General features: G+C 40.6%; 1 pseudogene; it reads right to left on the reverse strand.

Annotated features, from left to right (window-relative positions):
• Nucleotides 1-6,650: 6,650 nt before the first annotated feature.
• On the reverse strand, nt 6,651-8,266 carry LOC142440862 (serine/threonine-protein phosphatase 2A catalytic subunit beta isoform-like; annotated as a pseudogene).
• Between the last annotated feature and the right edge of the window lie 9,224 nt (nt 8,267-17,490).

Here is a 17,490-nt window from a genome sequence, read left to right on the forward strand (position 1 = left end):
CCGTTGGTACACGGATTTGAATACCAATTGGGGTAATTCCTCTGCCAAGATCCTCCACACTTCCCCAATAGCAAGGGAACAGTTAGGTCCTCCAGATAGATAGCCCCAACAACTCAGGGAGAGAGAAAAAGGCAGAAACAGAGACATGCCTCAAATTTTCAAATTTGTGGTGCATCTGGCTCCAGGTTGTAGGTAGATTTATTTTTAATATATTCAGAAAAAGAAAACACAGGGCTCCTTTCCCTGTCAGAAGAATTGAAACTCAGCAGACAGGGTTACTTGGCAGGTTTCCCTGTCCCTTGGGGCACCCACTACAATAATCTTCTGTACCTTGGACCATTTGTAAGGAGCAGAGAGTCCTGTGTTGTGTAGTAACCTACTATAAAGGGCCCATCTGTTACAAACACTAAGAAGTGAAGGGCTTCAAACTTACTACATACAGTGAAGGGTCAATAAGGGACTCTGATAGATATAATACACCCTCAAGTTCCTGCACCAGCTGCTGTGCTCACTGTCTCCTCCTCCCCTCTGTGGAATGCTGAGTCTGTGTGCTGTCAGCCTGTTAGTTCTTCCTGAGCTTCCAGTCACCCACTTGCACTAAGAGCTGTTCAAGCAGCCCTGTACAACTGGTTACAACACTTCCCCACACCACTAGCTGTCCATGCATGCCCCATCACCTCCTCCCATGACTTGCCTGAACCCAGGTGCTACCAGCCTGCAGGCTGTCCTTACATATTTACCCCTGTGCTGAGAGGAGGACAGAATAGACTGCCCCTTTAAGGCACCACAAAGACATCTCTGTGGCCTTCTGGAGGTGGAGGGACCTGGACACCGCTGAAGCCAGCAGATCTTAATTCTAATTGGGGAAGTCCATATCTGAGCGCCTGCATACTCCCCTAATAGCAGCTAGGCCTTCCAGATAGAAAATACCAGCTTTCTAGGGAGAATCCCAGCCCCAGTGACTCAGTAGATGCAGCTTGGAATTACAGTGTAGCTGGTTCCAGGTAGTTCTTAGAGTTATTATTATTAGTTTCCGAGATAGAAAACACAGGGTGTATTCCCTGTGATCTATGCACCACATGCAAAGTGCTACCTCCAGTTCCATCAAAAGACCACGCAGACTACAACCCACAGCAACCGTCTCTACAAGAAATCAAAAGAAACTAATTACAATGTTTGAAGAGGACCTGGACCTAGTGACATAAATAGAAAAAGCAGACTTTGAACCGCCAAAGAAGGAAATCTTCAGAATACTTCTTAAAGTCATACAGGATATGAGGAAATCCATACAGAAGATACATGAAAAAATAGAGAAGATAGAGGTCCACACGCTGAAGGAAAATGCAAGAGTTATGGGATGATACAGCAGAAAAAAAGAAAATGGTAAGATCTCACCAACAGGTTGAAAGAAGCAGAGAACCATATCAGCAACCTTGAAAACAACCAAGCAGAATTCAAGAAATGTGAAAAATAATCAGACAAGATAATTAAAGAAGCTGAAGAAAACCCGAGAACAATGAACGATGCTATAAAGAGAAACAATATCCAACTATTTGGAATACCAGAGCAAGATGTAATGAAAAAATCAACAACCAAAACAGTGAGGGAATTCCTGGAAGAAAACTTCCCCACTATAATAAAAGAGGATCCGACAATTATTCAGGAAGCAGAGAGGATGTCAATTAGGCTGAATCTAGGAAGAACACACTTAGGCATATAGTAGTCAAATTATCCAATTTTGAGGAAGAGGAGAACAACATAAGGGCAGCTAGAGAAAAAAATGTGGTCACCAATAAGGATAATCAGATAAGATTATGCTCAGACTTATCAGCTGAAACCATAAATAAGAGGAGAGAATGGAGTTGCATCTTCAGAGAGTTGAAGGGAAATAATTGCAGCCCGAGAATCATCTACCCTGTCAAAATAGAAGGGGATATTAGCGTTTTAGAGAATATGTTTTAAAAAACAGCACTACAAAGATCATCACTTTCCAACTCACTTTGGATAGACCAACATCCACAGAACCAATGGAGGAAAGAAGGCAAGAATGAATCCACCACATGTACACAGCATACAGTGAAGGAAGGAGGTAGGAAAATACCTAACACAAAAGGTATAAGATGATAGCAAAGATTCCACAAAGGGATTTAATTAGTCTGAATGTCATTGGTCTGAATTCAGCCATTAAAAGACAAATACTAGGAGACTGTATTGGAAAACAAAACCCTTCAATCTGCTGTCTAGAAGAGACACATCTCAAGCTCACAAGCAAATACAGGCAGAGGTTTAAAGGAGGGTGAAAAGTTTATCAAGCGAATGGCGATCTAAAAAAGCAGGAGTTGCAATTCTAATCTCTGACAAAATTGATTTCATGGTGCAGTACATTATAAGAACTAAGTATGGGCACTATATGATGCTTAAGGAAGCAGTAGACCAAGAGCCAGTGAACATAATAAACACATATATGCCCAATGAGAGACCAAAAGATGAAAAAAGAAATCACAGGCTCAACAATCGTAGTAGGAAACTTCAGTACACTGCTCCCCAAGAAAGACAGATTAACGAGAAAGCAGCTCAACAAGGAGACTACAGAACTGAATGCTAGAACCAGACAACTTGACCTGGTAGATATATTCAGAGCCCTCAACCCAACTCCAAAAACAAAACAAAAGAAAACCCCGCATTATTTTCAAGTACACACGGCACATTTCAAATAGACCACATACTGTGGCACACGTCAGGCTTGAGTAAACTCAAATAGAAGTCATACAGACTTCCTTCCCTGACCACCACATCACAAAGCTGGAAATAAATGAAAGAATTAACAGGTAAACAAAGGCAAATACATGGAAGCTATATAACATACTTCTGAAAAGGGATTGGGTTCTGGCCCAAATTAGAGATAAAATAAGGAAGAGTCTAAAAACTAATGAGAATGAGAATACATCATACCCAAACCTGTGGGAACAGCAAAGACATTCATCAGAGGATGTTTGATAATAATAAATGCATACATGAAGAAGGATGAGAGATTTATGGCTGATAGCTTATCACAAATCCTTCAGCAATTGGAACAGAGTCAACAGAATAATCCATCTAATGGCAAAAGAAAAGAAATGATAAATACTGGGGCAGAGATAAACAAATGGGAAAGAAACAAACAAAAATAATGGAAAAATTAACTCCATAAAAAGCTGGCTCTTAAAAAAAAAAAAGCTGGCTCTTTGAAAGGATCAACAGAACTGACACAGTGCTTTTATTAGCAAACTTAATAAAAATAGGAAGGGGACCTGACAAGGATACCCCTTGTCTCCACTTCTATTCAACATCATCTTGGAGTTACTAGGTGAAAATATAAGACAATGGTAGGATTTCAAAGGTATACATCTGGGGAAAGAAGAAGTGAAATCATCATTATTTGCAAATGGTATGATTTTATATACCAAGAATCCAAAAGATTCCACAATAGGATTGCTGGAAACAATAGAATAATATGATAGAATAAGCAGAAATCAATTGGATTTCCATATACCGCTGATAAGATTACAGAAAAAGCGATCAAGAAGGTAATACCCTTCATGATAGCCAAGCATAAATTGAAACAGCTAGGGATATACCTAACAACACAAACAAAAACCAAAGATTCTGTACAAGGCAAATGATAGAACATAATTACAAGAAACCAAAAGGGATCGTCACAAGTGGAAGAATATCCCATGCTTGTGGATCAGAAGACTTGATATTGTAATGATGACAATCCTGCCCAAGATACTATATAAATTCATTGCAATCCCGATACAAATTCCAAAATCATGTTTCAGAGAAATGGAAAAACTGACTACCAACTTCAGATGAAAAGGGAAGAGCACAGGATTGGCAAATAAATCCTCAAAAAGAACAAAGTGGGTGGGCTTGCATTACTTGACTTCAAAACTTATTATACAGCCACAGTTGTCAAAACAGCATGGTACTGGTGCAACGATAGATACTTGGACCATTGGATAAAAACAGAAAACTCAGGAATAAAAACAGCAGCATTAGACAAAGGCCCCACAAATATCAAATGGGAAGTGGATGCCCTTTTCAACAAATAGTCCTGAAAAACTGAATATCAGTCTGCAGAAGAATGAAACAAGATCCTTACCTCACTCCATGCAAAAAAAACAAATTCAAAGTGTGTCACAGACCTTGAGGCAAAATCCAAAACTATCAGGATTATCAATGGTAAAATGGGGACAAAACTAAGCACCTTGCCACAGGAGTACACAGGTTTCCAGAAATAAGGAAGGATACACACACAGAGGAAGATAAAATAGATTAGTGGGACCTACTAAAGATAAAACACTTGCATACATTTAGAGACTTCATCAAGAAAGTAGTAGGAGATCCCACAGGGCTCATATCCACTGCTGGTGATGTTGTAGCCACCAGATCTATTGTGGAAATCAATTTGGCAATACTTAGAACAGATGGAAGTTGAGCTACCATATGACCCAGCAATCCCACTATTGGGCATATACCCAGAAGAAATAAGAAACAGATCATGACCAAACAACTGCACAGTTCACAATTGAAAAAAAAAAAAACCCTGGCAAACAGCCTACATTTCCAGCAATAGATGAATGGATTAAAAAATTATAGCATACACATACAATGAAATACTATACATCCCTAAAAATAGTGAGGAAACAATGAAACACCTCATCTTGTGGAAAGCGTTGGAAGATATTACATTGAGTGAAGTTAGCTAGCACACAAGATCAAGAACAACGTGAGTCCACTGAGGTAGGTTCAAATAGCAGAAAGGGCATAAGGGAAATTCCCAGGCTGAGGATCATATACTCTGGCATGAGCCAGACCAAACTCAATGATACATATGTCATCAAAAAGAGATGATGCAGATAGCACCTGTGCTGAAAGACACCTTTCCCACATCCCTCTCATATACCTTTAAGGCCCACATGGGGGGCGGACGAGGGGGAAGAAAATGATGGCAATGGGAGGTTTGGGCAATAATCCACCCAAGGGTATTGTTTATATCTCCACAGGAAAGAGAAAGCAAGAGTAGACCTCATTTCAGTGTGTCAATCCTTGAGGACAATGTTCTTGCTCAGAGCGGCTCATTTCCAGAGATGGGTTCAGGACTGGCCTCAGCTAGAGATGTGACATTCTCTCCCTAGATGTCAGCACTGTAGAAGACAGCCCTGAAGATACAGTTTGGGGAGACTGGCCGATGTGTCCTGCCACATTGGAACAAACCAAGAGGGAAGTACAACAGACCAGTGATGGGAGTGAAACCATAAGGTCCAGGAGGAATCCCAACTGTAGATTTCTGACTCTATGGGAAGCACTTGAACTGGTTGGAGATTACTCACAAGGGGGCCACAATGAAAGCCTAAAGAGTGATGGGGGCTGGTGGTGGGGGAGACGGCAGAGTTAGGGACAGGTATCAGACAGCCCCATCCCTGACTGTAGAATTAGCAAGGGGACTTTTAGAATGTTCACCTTTCCAACACGAGTGGTGGAGACTAAAAGGGAGAATGTATTGTTAGGCAAGCAGTACCTGGAATATGTAACCCTGAAAGAAATAGGCACTGGGCTGATGTTTTATAACATGTCCTTTTTCTCTATTTAACAGAGAGATATTAATTTGCACTCTCAGGATCCCTGTTAGACTGGTGACTATCTTTATGTTCCTTTTTGGGGAGAGGGGTGCGGGATACTTATCTATACAAGATAGGCAGGATAGGCAATCTTACAGGGACAATGACTGGACTGACAGCTCCTGGGGGGCATGGTAGTGGAGGAGGCAGAGGAGGCAATCCATGAGTCAACAATGACGGGTACAGGGGAACAGGTTCTAAAATTGGTGGGGAGGAGCGTGTAACTTTTCTGGGTGTGTTTGATCTATCAAATTGTATCTGAAAGGAATTACAGAGGCAAACAATGGGCAAACTTGATAGTGGGGCAGGAAGGGAAAAAAAGAAAAAAGGAAACCATAGTTTGTATATATATGTAAATATACGTGTTTTTTCATATATGTATATAGATGCAAATGCAACAAGGGAGCAGATGGACTTCGAGCCTCTACTTAAATTTTACCTCAGTACAAAATGGTTTGTCCTAATAATGTGGCATTGTATGATCCTCACCTTCCTGACATGATCAATAAAGACAAAATGGGTGCATAAGCAAAGGTGAAGAAAGCTGATAAGGACTGGCTATTAAAAGATAAAGCATCTGGGGTCATAAAGTCTTGCCGTTAAACAAGTGGCCATCTAGCAGGAAAGCAACAAAGTCCACTTGGAAGAAGCACATCAGCATGCGTGATCATGAAGTGTTAATAGGAAAAGGTATCAGAAATTCAAAATAAGCAACCAAATCAGTGTGAAGGGGTGTGGATATAAGGGAGACCCCAAACCACCTGTAAGGTAATTGGGCAGTCCCTATCAGAAGGGCCACACAGAAAGGATGATAAATCCAGGGTGTGGTATAGCACTGATGAACCACCTACCTATTCACTAGTTATTTAGTTTTCCTCCCCTTACTATATGGTTTCTATTTGTTTTTTAAATTTTATTTTGAATATAGACATATTTTTACAAGTCAAGTATATTTCCACATACAAAGACAAGGTTTTCCTGGAGAAGTTACAGGAAGTAGTCAGGGGTATGCCGAGTCATGTGAGGCTCTTTACGAAGAGGTGCTGGGTCAAACTGAAGGAAGGAATATTTTAAGGGGTCCTCTAATTGCATGAAAGCAGCCTAGTTTCCACAGCAATAATTGGGTGCACTGAAAATAGTAACCACATTCCTATCATGACACCAATTATATCCCTCCATTACAAGTTGGTGAGCATGACAAACCAGTGTGAGACCATTGGCATGGTTAAATGTTTCAGAAATGTCTTGTCCAAATGTGTTGTCAGCACCACGTGGAGAAATACCCCACCCACTGCGATCATCTGGATCTGACCATAATAGATCACTCATTAAACCCTCATGTGGAACTTCTTATAATTGATCCAGGGCTCTTATATGATCCAGTGTATCTGTGGATTGAGAGAGGCCACCGTGGAGGCAGAATATCTGTCCATCTACTGAAGCTGTAAGTGGAAGATAATCAAATAGCTTTGTAAAATATTTCCAAACATTAGCATTTCCATATTTTCATAGACATTTTTTCATATTTTCAAAGACATTCATCAGAAAAGCCATATACCTAAATAATTTATTGGCTTTTGTGATTTCCTCTTAGTATTGTAATGCATTCTGGATAACCCACCTTTAACGTCACAAGAAGAGTCACATTCTCTACAGAATATTATCCTCTGTCTATGTAGTTGTCCATGAATAGATGGTTTGTATCTGATGATTTCCCACCAATTCTGAAGTGTTCCATAGTTCATGGAATTGACCACGAACATCTCCACAAATGGTAACAGGGCTGAATGAAGGGGAAAGTGTAGAGTGGAGACCTAAAGCCCATTTGTAGACCACTGGAGATCCCCTCACAGAGGGGTCTAGAGGAGGAGATGAGTCAGTCAGGGTGCAACGTAGCACCGATGAAGAATACAGCTTTCCTCCAGTTCCTAAATGCTTCCTTCTCCACCACTGTCATTATCCAAATTCTACCTTGCAAGTCTGGATAGGGCAGAGGTTGTACACTGGTGCATATAGGAGCTGGAGGCACAGGGAATCCAGAGTGGATGATACCTTCAGGACCAGGGATGTGAGGGGCAATACTGGGAGGGTAGAGGGTGAGTGGGTTGGAAAGAGGGAACTGATTACAAGAATCTACATGTGACCTCCTTCCCCTGGGGGACGGACAACAGAAAAGGGGGTGAAGGGAGACACCAGATAGGGCAAGATATGACAAAATAATAATCTATAAATTATCAAGGGCTCATGAAGGAGAGGGGAGCAGGGAGGGAGGAGTAAAAAAGAGAACTTGATGCAAAGGGCTTAAATGGAGAGCAAATGCTTTGAAAATTATGAGGACAAAGAATGTATATATGTGCTTTATACAATTGATGTATGTATATGTATGGATTGTGATAAGAGTTGTATGAGTCCCTAATAAAATGTAAAAAAACAACAAACAAAAACGGTAACAGGACAATGGACCTCTTGCACATTTGATTTTTTGTTAAAATTTCCTTATCCTTTTCACACAGGGTCTGTACTTGGTTCTCGTTCAGCTGTTTACACTCGTTAAACTGCTACACCCACTGGTCTAGCTCTGTGGTGAACGCCTTGTCGTCCATGTTGGTATGATGCCCTTCTTCAGGGTATGGGGAGGTGGAGGGGTGGCAGTTTGGGTCTTCAGCACAGCTGCTCTGGGCTCTGTGGCCACTACTTGCTGACCCTGGCTCTCACTCTCACCCTCCTCTCTCTCTGTTTTTTATTCGTTTTACCTTGTTAAATTTGTGTATGTTCATTTGCATATATAAGATCATTCAGTACATGAAAGCCAAGATAGATAACCCTTCAGAAACAGTCACAGGAGTAATGGTTCCCTGAGGGTACAGGAAGAGAGGGAGGAGGTAGGAGGAAGGGAGGGAATGGGGATCTTATAGCACTGATGAGTGTATAACCCGATGGATGGAACAACAGAATAGTATATGAATGGATATATTGGATGCGTAAGATATGGCAAATAATAATAGTGATGATGGTTCCTAGGGGGTAGAGTTAGGGGAGGGGGACAGGATAAAGGGGAGCTGATATCAAGGAGTTCAAAAAGAAAGAAAATGTTTTGAAACCGATGTGGTAGCAATTGTATAATACTGCTTGGGGTGAAGGAACTATGGAGTGTTATCTGTAAGAGCTCTCAATACAAGGATTAAAAAATAAATTTAAAAGCATAGGAAGAAAAAACCCCACAATTAAACATCCTTTCTGAAATCCTCTGCTTTGAGCCAATATCCATCTGACATCAGCAATGATATCCCTTGTCCCACATCCTCTTCTGAATCCAGCCTGAACCTCTCTGTAAATGTGCTGTGACAAGTGTCATTGGATGCCTTCAGTAAAATTTTACTTGCATGTGGTATCAATGCTACTGTAATATAATTTGCACATTATATTGAGTCATCTTTCTTCGGAATTGGTACAAATGTGGATCTCTGCTAATTAGTTGACGAAGTAGCTGTCTTCCAAATTTGCTTATGAGTGAGGGCTTTCATTGCTTCATCAGCTTGTTGAAATATTTTAATTGGCACTCCAGCAATTCCTGAAGCCTTATTTTTGGCTAATGCTTTCAGTGCAACCTGGACTTCTTCTTTCACCATATGCTCCTATGCTACTTCTTGAAATGGTGGAATGTCAACTAGTTCTTTTTGTTACAGTGACTCTGTGTGTCCTTTGCATTTTCTTTGGATGCTTCCTACATCATTCAACATTTTGTTCATAGGGTCTTTCAATGTTATAACTTGAGGCTTGAGTTTTTGCCTGATTTCTCTCAGTTTAAGACATACCAAGCGTGTTCTTCCTTTATGTTTTTCAAACTTCTTATCTTTGCAAATTTCTTTAGAATATTTACTTTGTCTTTTACAGCTGCCCTTTTCAATTTTTTATTCAGCTTTTCCCCCTTCATTTCTTCCATTTGTGCTGGTTACTCTACGACAAAAGCAAGTTTCAGAGTCCCATATAATACCCACTTTGGTTACTTCTTTCTTTCCTGTATTTTTGCTTTCTTCATGTATGCTATTCTTGATGTCATCCCCTAGCTCATTAGGACTTTTATCATTAGTGCTTAATTCATTAAATGTGTTCTTGAGATATTCTCAAAATTGGGGTGGGATATCCTCAAGGTTGTGTTTTGGCTCTCGTGGACTTGTTTTAATTTTCTTCAGCTTCACTCTGGACTTACATATAAGCAATTGGTGAGTCTGTTCCATAGTCAGTCCCTGGCCTGGTTTTAGCTGCCAATACTAAGCTTGTCCATAATATCTTGCCTCATATGTAGTCAATTTGATTTATGTGTAGACAATCTGGAAAAATCCAGGTGTTTTTGAGTTGTTTCAAAAAAGGTATTTGTGATGAAGTTGCTGGTCTTACAAAATTCTGTCATGAGATCTTCAGCTTAATTTCTATCACCAAGACCATATTTTCCAACTACTGTTTCTTCTTCTTTGTTTCCAAATTTCACATTTCAATATCCAATAATAATCAATACATCTTTGATCAATTTCAGACTAAAGATGTTGATGTTGTTGTTGTTAGGTGCCATTGAGTTGGCTCCAACACATAGTGACACTATGCATAACAGAGCGGAACACTGCAAGGTACTGCGCCGTCCTTACAATTGTTCCTATACATTGGTAGAATTCTTCAATTTCTGTATCATTAGCTTTAGTGGTTAGTGCATACATTTGAATAATATTTGTATTGATTAGATACCCTTGTATGCAGACAGATATTATCCTATCACAGACAATATTGGATTTCAAGATAGACCTTGAAATGTCCTTTTGACAATGAATGCAGTGCCATTCCTGCTGGCACAGCAAACCATATTATGTTTGTGATTCAAAAATGGCCAATACAGGTCCATTTTAGCTCACTAACACCCAGAATATTGATCTTTCTGTGTTGCATTTCCTTTCTAAGAACTTCTAATTAATTAACGTTTGCAGCTCTTTCTCCTCATTTTGAGCTGTGCCCCCTCAGTAAATGAAGGTCCTGCAGGCTTTACTCATCCATTTCATTACGGTTGACTCTCCTTTGAGAGGGCACCTCTTCCTCAGTCATATTTTGAGTGACGTATAACCTGAGGGGGCTCATTTCCCGGCACTATCTCTGACAACATTTTGCTTTAGTTCATAAGGTTTTCAGTAATCGACCATCTTTCAATGCTGGCCATAGGGTTTTCAGTGACTAATTTATCTGAAGTGGACATCCTGTTCCTTCTTTGTGGTCTGTTCTTAGTCTGGAATCTCTGCTGAAACCTGTTCACTTTGGGTGACCTCGCTGGTATTTGAAACACCAGTGACATAATCGTCAGCAGTACAGCCACACACAAGCCACCATAGTATGACAAACTGTCAGTCAAGTGGTGGAGAACCATGCCTATTATGTCTTCGCCTCACTGGCATTGAGTGGATTCAGATTTATAGTGCCACTACAGGTCAGAGTAGAACTGCCCCTGCGGTTTTTTGAGAATAACTTTCTACAGGAGTAGAAAGCCTACCACAGAGGAGCTGATGGTTTCAAACTGCTGACCTTGCAGCTAGCATCCTAATACATAGCCCATACCACCAGGATTTCAGAGTATGTATTAAGTGCTTAGTAATTGTTTGCTTTTTTTCATGTCACTGGTGTGCTAAATAATGAAGACTCCTGAAATATTGTATAACTTTAGTGTTCTTTGGAATTTATTCAGTGGGGAAGAGTTCTAAATGAAAATGTAGGCAGGGGAACTCGGGAAGACTTATGTGAGTGTTCTGAGAAATTATCTGAGCAAAGACCTGATGACTAAGTGGAAGCTGATTAGATTGAGAGGAGTGGGTTATGTGGGCAGGAAGAGGGGAAAGAAAAGTCTTTCAGATACAGTAAAGATGAACCAGCCTGCTGTCTTGCAGGGACTAAAAGTAGATCTGTTTAGTTGTGAGGTTTAGTTGTGGAGATACATGTAGGGGGTGACCGTGAGAGCAGTGATAGGGCATGAATGTGGGGGAGTACTTTGGGGAGTGTGATTGTGGAGGTGGCCTTGGGGAGTGTGACTTGGGGAAGCTGTTGTGGTGAGAGCTGACTTCTTTTTTCTAAGTACACCAGTTTATCAAAACACAGAACCTGATTCAAAGTGGGCACTTATTAAAAACAAAGGCTGAGAATTATGCAAGTTTTCAGTTCTTCTTTAACACAATTTTCCTTCTCAAGTTTTAGAACCACATATCAACTTCCCACTTCTCTTCACCGGAAGAAAACGTTCTTGGGTTGGAGGTAAGAGGGAAAGAGCTGTCTGAGTCATTCAAGCAGAAGCTCCTATAGAATTTGTTTATATATAAACTCTGTTTTCTTAAGGAACAATGAGTGGGGGTAAGCCAAAGTCTGAAGATTCAGAGCCACAAAATATTATTCAGCCAGGGTGAAGAAATGCTCAACTCTTATGGCTTTTTAAAGAAAAGTCTTGATCAATGATGTTTTTCAGAATAGCGACTCTGTTGGAGTATAATTTGTACTGTTTATTTTTGGTCCTCTTTCAGTGAGTTAAACAATAAGCAAGCAAAAACACCTCTAAAGTGTTAAAAGAGCAATGATGTTACTTTGAGGACTAAAGTGCACCTAACCCAAAACAGGGATTTTTCAATTATTACTTCATTAGCATATGGATCCCTGGTGATAGATTGGATTGCTAACTGCAAGATCAGTAATTCAAAATGACCAATCTCTCTGAGGGAGAAAGATGAGGCTTTCTACTCCTGTAAAGATACATGGTCTAGGAAATCCATACAAACAGCTCTTATAGGATCACTATGAGTCAGAATCAACCTGATGGAAGTGAGAATTTTTGAGCCAAATGCAAATGAAAGCTGGACAATGGGTAAGTAGACTCATTGGTGGATTAATGTGCTTGAATTATGGTGTTGTGCAGAGTATTGAATATACCATGAACTGCCAGGATTACCAAATCAGTCTTGAAAGAAACACAGCTAGACTGTTCTTTAGAAGCAACAAAGGAAAAACTTGGTCTCATGTAATTGGGACATGTTATCAGGTTAGGCCTGTCCCACAAAAGACTATGCTTGATAAAGTAGAGGGTCAGCATGAAAGTAGAAGACCCTCAATGAGATGGATTGAAATAGTCACTGTAACAGTGAGTTCAAAGAGAAATGATTGTGAGGATGACACAGAATTGGGAAGTGTTTCACTCTGTTGAGCATAGTGTCTTTATCAGTCAGAACAGACACAGCAACAACACAAAGGGCACACAACAACAACACCACGTTGACTTTTCGATTTGCATTTCTCCTTAATCATTCTGAGCTAAGCTTTTCCTTGCAGAGCTCCAGAAAATGGATATACTATGCATTCAAATGCTGAATAGCAGCAGCAGACACCTACACACTAAGCCCTGGCTGTGTGGGATGCTACCATTTTACTAAGTCATTTCAGGTGAGCAACACCTCTGCTTCCAGAAAATATAATTTAGGACCCCCACACAAGGTCTCTCCATGTATCTTACAATATGAGAATCAGAAAGTAATATAATGTTCCTCCAAGAATAAATTCAGAACTACTTTTCTGCCCCTCGATTTAACTAAAGTGTTCTCCAACTATTCATCCCATTAGGAAACCTAGTGTGTTCTCTCAGTGGGGCTTCAAGTTCAAAATCAGAGAATGATTATGCTTTCTTCTCATTCAATGAGTAGAATTTTTGTTAAAAATCACATAGCATTAATACATACCATTGCTGAACACTTGGAAACTATGGAATGTATGACCACTAAAATAAAATGCATCCACAAATCCATAGACCTAATCTCAGTTGGCAGATTTCCCTGGCTTTGCCCTTTTACCTCCTCCCACCCCGTACTGTAAATGCAACGCCGAGAGGTGCCACGGCCATCTTACAACTTTGAGGTGAAATTCACATGCTACGCATGGAGGAGCTTGAAGAGAGAAGAAATTTGCATCCTCACCAACATTGTGGAGGCCCGTTTCAGTTGACTACTGCCTATGTCTAAACATTTTGTTACTTGAGTTTTATAGATCTCTGTTTAGACTATTAAAGTAACTTTCTATTACAGTGTAACACATATGCAGGAAAGGGCACGAATCACAAGGTTACTGCTCAATGAATTTTTGCAAAGCTAATATATGTGTAGACAGTTCTCACATCAAGAAATAGAACACGATCATCACTGACAAAAGACTCTGTCACTCCCACTGCTGAAAGTAACCAGAATCATGACTTTAAATATCATAGAATAGTTTTGCCTGTTTTTGAACCTTATATAAATGAAATCATGATGTATTTTATCCTCTTTGTTTCTGTTTTTTTCCCTTGCTAAATATTAAGTTGGTGAGATTTATCCATATTACTTTGTGTATGTATACAACTTTCAGTATAGATTACAGCTCAGTGTAAAGAAACCCCAAAACACAAAACCCAAACCCTCACAACTGGATCAGTAACCAACATCAATGAAAATGAAGAAAGTATTGAACTTGTCAACGATTACATTTTACTTGGACCTACAATCAACACCCATGAAAGCAGCAGTCAAGACATCAAATGACATAATTCACTGGGCAAATCTGATGCAACAGATCTCTTTCAAGTGTTAGAAGCAAAGATGCCAATGTGAGAACTAAGAGGCACCTGACCCAAGCTATTTTCGATTGGTGGAAGTCTTGATGCCTTTGAATTAGATGTGACGGAAGAATATTGAATATACCATGGACTGTCAGAAGGACAAACAAATATGTGTTGGAAAAGTACAACTAGAATGCGCCTTGAAAAAGAGGATGGCAAGACTTCATCTCATGTACTTTGGCCATGTTAGTGGGTTGAACCAGTCCCAGGAGAATACTATGCTTGGTAAAGCAGAGTCATGGACAAAGAAGAAGGCACTCAAGAAGACGTGTTAGCACAGTGGCTGCAACAATGGCCATAACAACATTTGTAAGGAGGGAGTAGAATTGGCCTCTGTTTTGGTATTTTACACATAGGGTTACTATACAAGTCAGAATGGACTTGATGGCACCCAACAACAATAAGCCTGCCTCATTAACATAACAAAATAGCCTATTATTTAATGGGATCATAACCACAGGCTAGGAATTTGTGGCAGTTACATAATCTCCTGTTAACTTGCAAAGGGGTGGAGTCTAGCCTGTCAATTAGATCTCAGCTTGATGGCCTCATCTGGATGCTCAAAGGAGATAAATAGCTCACTGGAGGCCAAATACATTCTCTGCTTGACTCTCCCTGCAAAACATTCCTGTTGCCAAGCCACATGGAGCTAACTGATAGAGCCAGAGCCCTGGATCTGGAGAAGCCACGTGGAGACCCCTGCCAGTGCCGCGATGCTTCCACTGCCACTGGATCCACAACACTTTCCACCCACTGGCCTGTGATCTTCCTGTATTTGGCGTCATTGCATGTGTTGCATGAGTTTGAAGAGGAATTTACAGACTGGTATCAGACATATCAACTATCAGACTTAGGGACTTGATCTGGACTGGGCTGGGGTGTTTTCTTAATATACAATCACTCTTTGATATAAAGCTCTTTGTTATACACATGAGTGTCTCTGGATTTGTTTCTCTAGTCAACCCAGACTAACACAGAATTACAACATATATTTCTGAGAGACACAATTTAGTCTATAACATGGTCTGTGAGGCTTAGAGCATACAACTACAGTGAGTGTCCCATCTGTGGATCTAAGCAAACAAGTAGATGGAGAAGGAAGACAAAACAAATTTTACTTGGGTTTAAAAAGCTACTTAGAGCTTTCCCTTACAGTCTGATTTACAGTCTGATTCATACATGGAATTCAGAATCACCAAGGTCTTACATTTTTCAGGGCCCCAAAACACTGTCCTTTCTTATAGTGATAGTCATACCTATTATTCATACGCTGTACCCTTTAAATCCCCAGTTCCTGTTTGAGTCTTGGTGAATGATACTCTCCTAAGGGATAAAGTTTACATTGAATCAACTAGGTTAATGTGAGGTTTTAGATTTTGAAATTATAATGAAGTCATCGCTCAGCAACTAAGCTTAAAGCTAATGTCATGCTTCATTTGGAATTGTATATTAAATTGGCTCTGGTCAATCAATGCTGGGCTTTAAAAGAAAGAAAGAGAATGTGTGGAATGTTCTTGCTACATTATGATAAATGTTCTGGAAACTGAAGGCTATTACTGTGGACAATAAGAGGTAAAACAAAATCAATCTGGTCCAGTGCCCAGTGACTTTCCAAGATGAGAAGAAAGTTGCCTGGAGAATGGAGTGAGACTTTGTGGAGGCAGTGTCACTGAAGCTGACTTTGGGGACAAATCCAGTGTGGTGGGAGATCATCCTGGGTTAGTTAATGTGTTAGTCTGGGTTAACTAGATAAACAAATTCAGAGACACTCATATGCGTATAAGAAAGATCTTTAAATAAAGAGTAATTGTATATTAAGAAAACATCCCAGTCCAGTCCAGATCAAATCCCTAAGTCTGATATTAGCCCATATGTCTGATGCCAATCTATAAATTCCTCTTCATACATACACAACCCATGGAATGACACTGAATGCAGGAAGATAACAGGCCAGTGGGTGGAAAGTCTTGTGGATCTGGTGGTGGTGGAAGCATCTCAGCCCTGGCAGGGGTCTCCACATGGCTCTGGCTCCATGACTCTAACTCCATGTGTCTTGTCAACAGCTATGTCTCACAGGGAGTGAGCCTCCAGCGAGCTATTTATCTCTGCAGTGCCTCCAAATGAGGTCATCAAGCTGTGACCTGATTGACAGGCTAACCTCCACACCTTCACCCTAATAGTCTCAAGTTGACACCATATTATATAACTACCACAGTGAACTAGAGGAAAGTTCAGAGAAGGTCCATGGATCTGAGGGCCTCAGGTTAATAACACAAGCAGGTACTTCTTAGAGTCTCCAATCCTGGAGAAGTTTTCACCCCATTCTGGGCTCAAACCTAGTCTGTATACCAAAAAACAAACCCCCCCAAAAACCATGAACTGCCACTGAGTGGATGCCAACTCATTGTGACATTATAGGACAGGGTAGAATATCTCTGTGAGTTTCTGAGACTATAACTTGGTGGGAATAGAAAACCTCATCTTTCTCCCTCAGAGTGGTTGGTGGTTTCCAACTGCTGACCTTGTAGTTAGTTGCCTAATGGGGAACCACTATGCCACCAGGGCTCCTGCTAGCCTGTGTACAGAGTCTCATAAACCATGAGAGGAATGTGTGTATTTGTGGGAGAGGGCAACGAAATTAACCTGGGTCCCTTGGCTTTCAATCTTTCTCAGTATTCTGAGTTTGGCTTTCCTTAGGTGTACCAACTAAGGACATTACTCCTAACTTCCTGAACTTGAACCACCTGCCTAGACTATCTTGCATTGAGCTCTTGACCCTGAAGCTACTCAAGCAAGGGCCTTTGGGAAGTACAGAGTACAGGCACAGCTCTTTATTTCTCTCCTCTCCTCTCCTCTCCTCTCCCCTGTGTAGCACATTCTCACACTGGGTATCACTTCTGGATATGGGACTGGTGGGTGCAGAGGTTACTGGTTTAGACTATGGCCTGGTGGAAGTGGGGTCCTGTCTAATCACTTGTCCCAAGAAAAAAAGCCAAGAACACAATCCAGTCATAAATCTCGTGACATAAGATGCACCCACCCTGTTTGCCCAATATGGCTGCTTTACATGTCTGTGATGTACCCCAATGAAGTCCAATGCCATTGAGTCCATTCTGACTCAGAGTGACCCTAAATATAGTTTATGAATCTGTAAATCTTTTCAGGGCA

Source organism: Tenrec ecaudatus, chromosome 2 (assembly GCF_050624435.1).
Source record: "Tenrec ecaudatus isolate mTenEca1 chromosome 2, mTenEca1.hap1, whole genome shotgun sequence".
Taxonomy (NCBI): domain Eukaryota; kingdom Metazoa; phylum Chordata; class Mammalia; order Afrosoricida; family Tenrecidae; genus Tenrec; species Tenrec ecaudatus.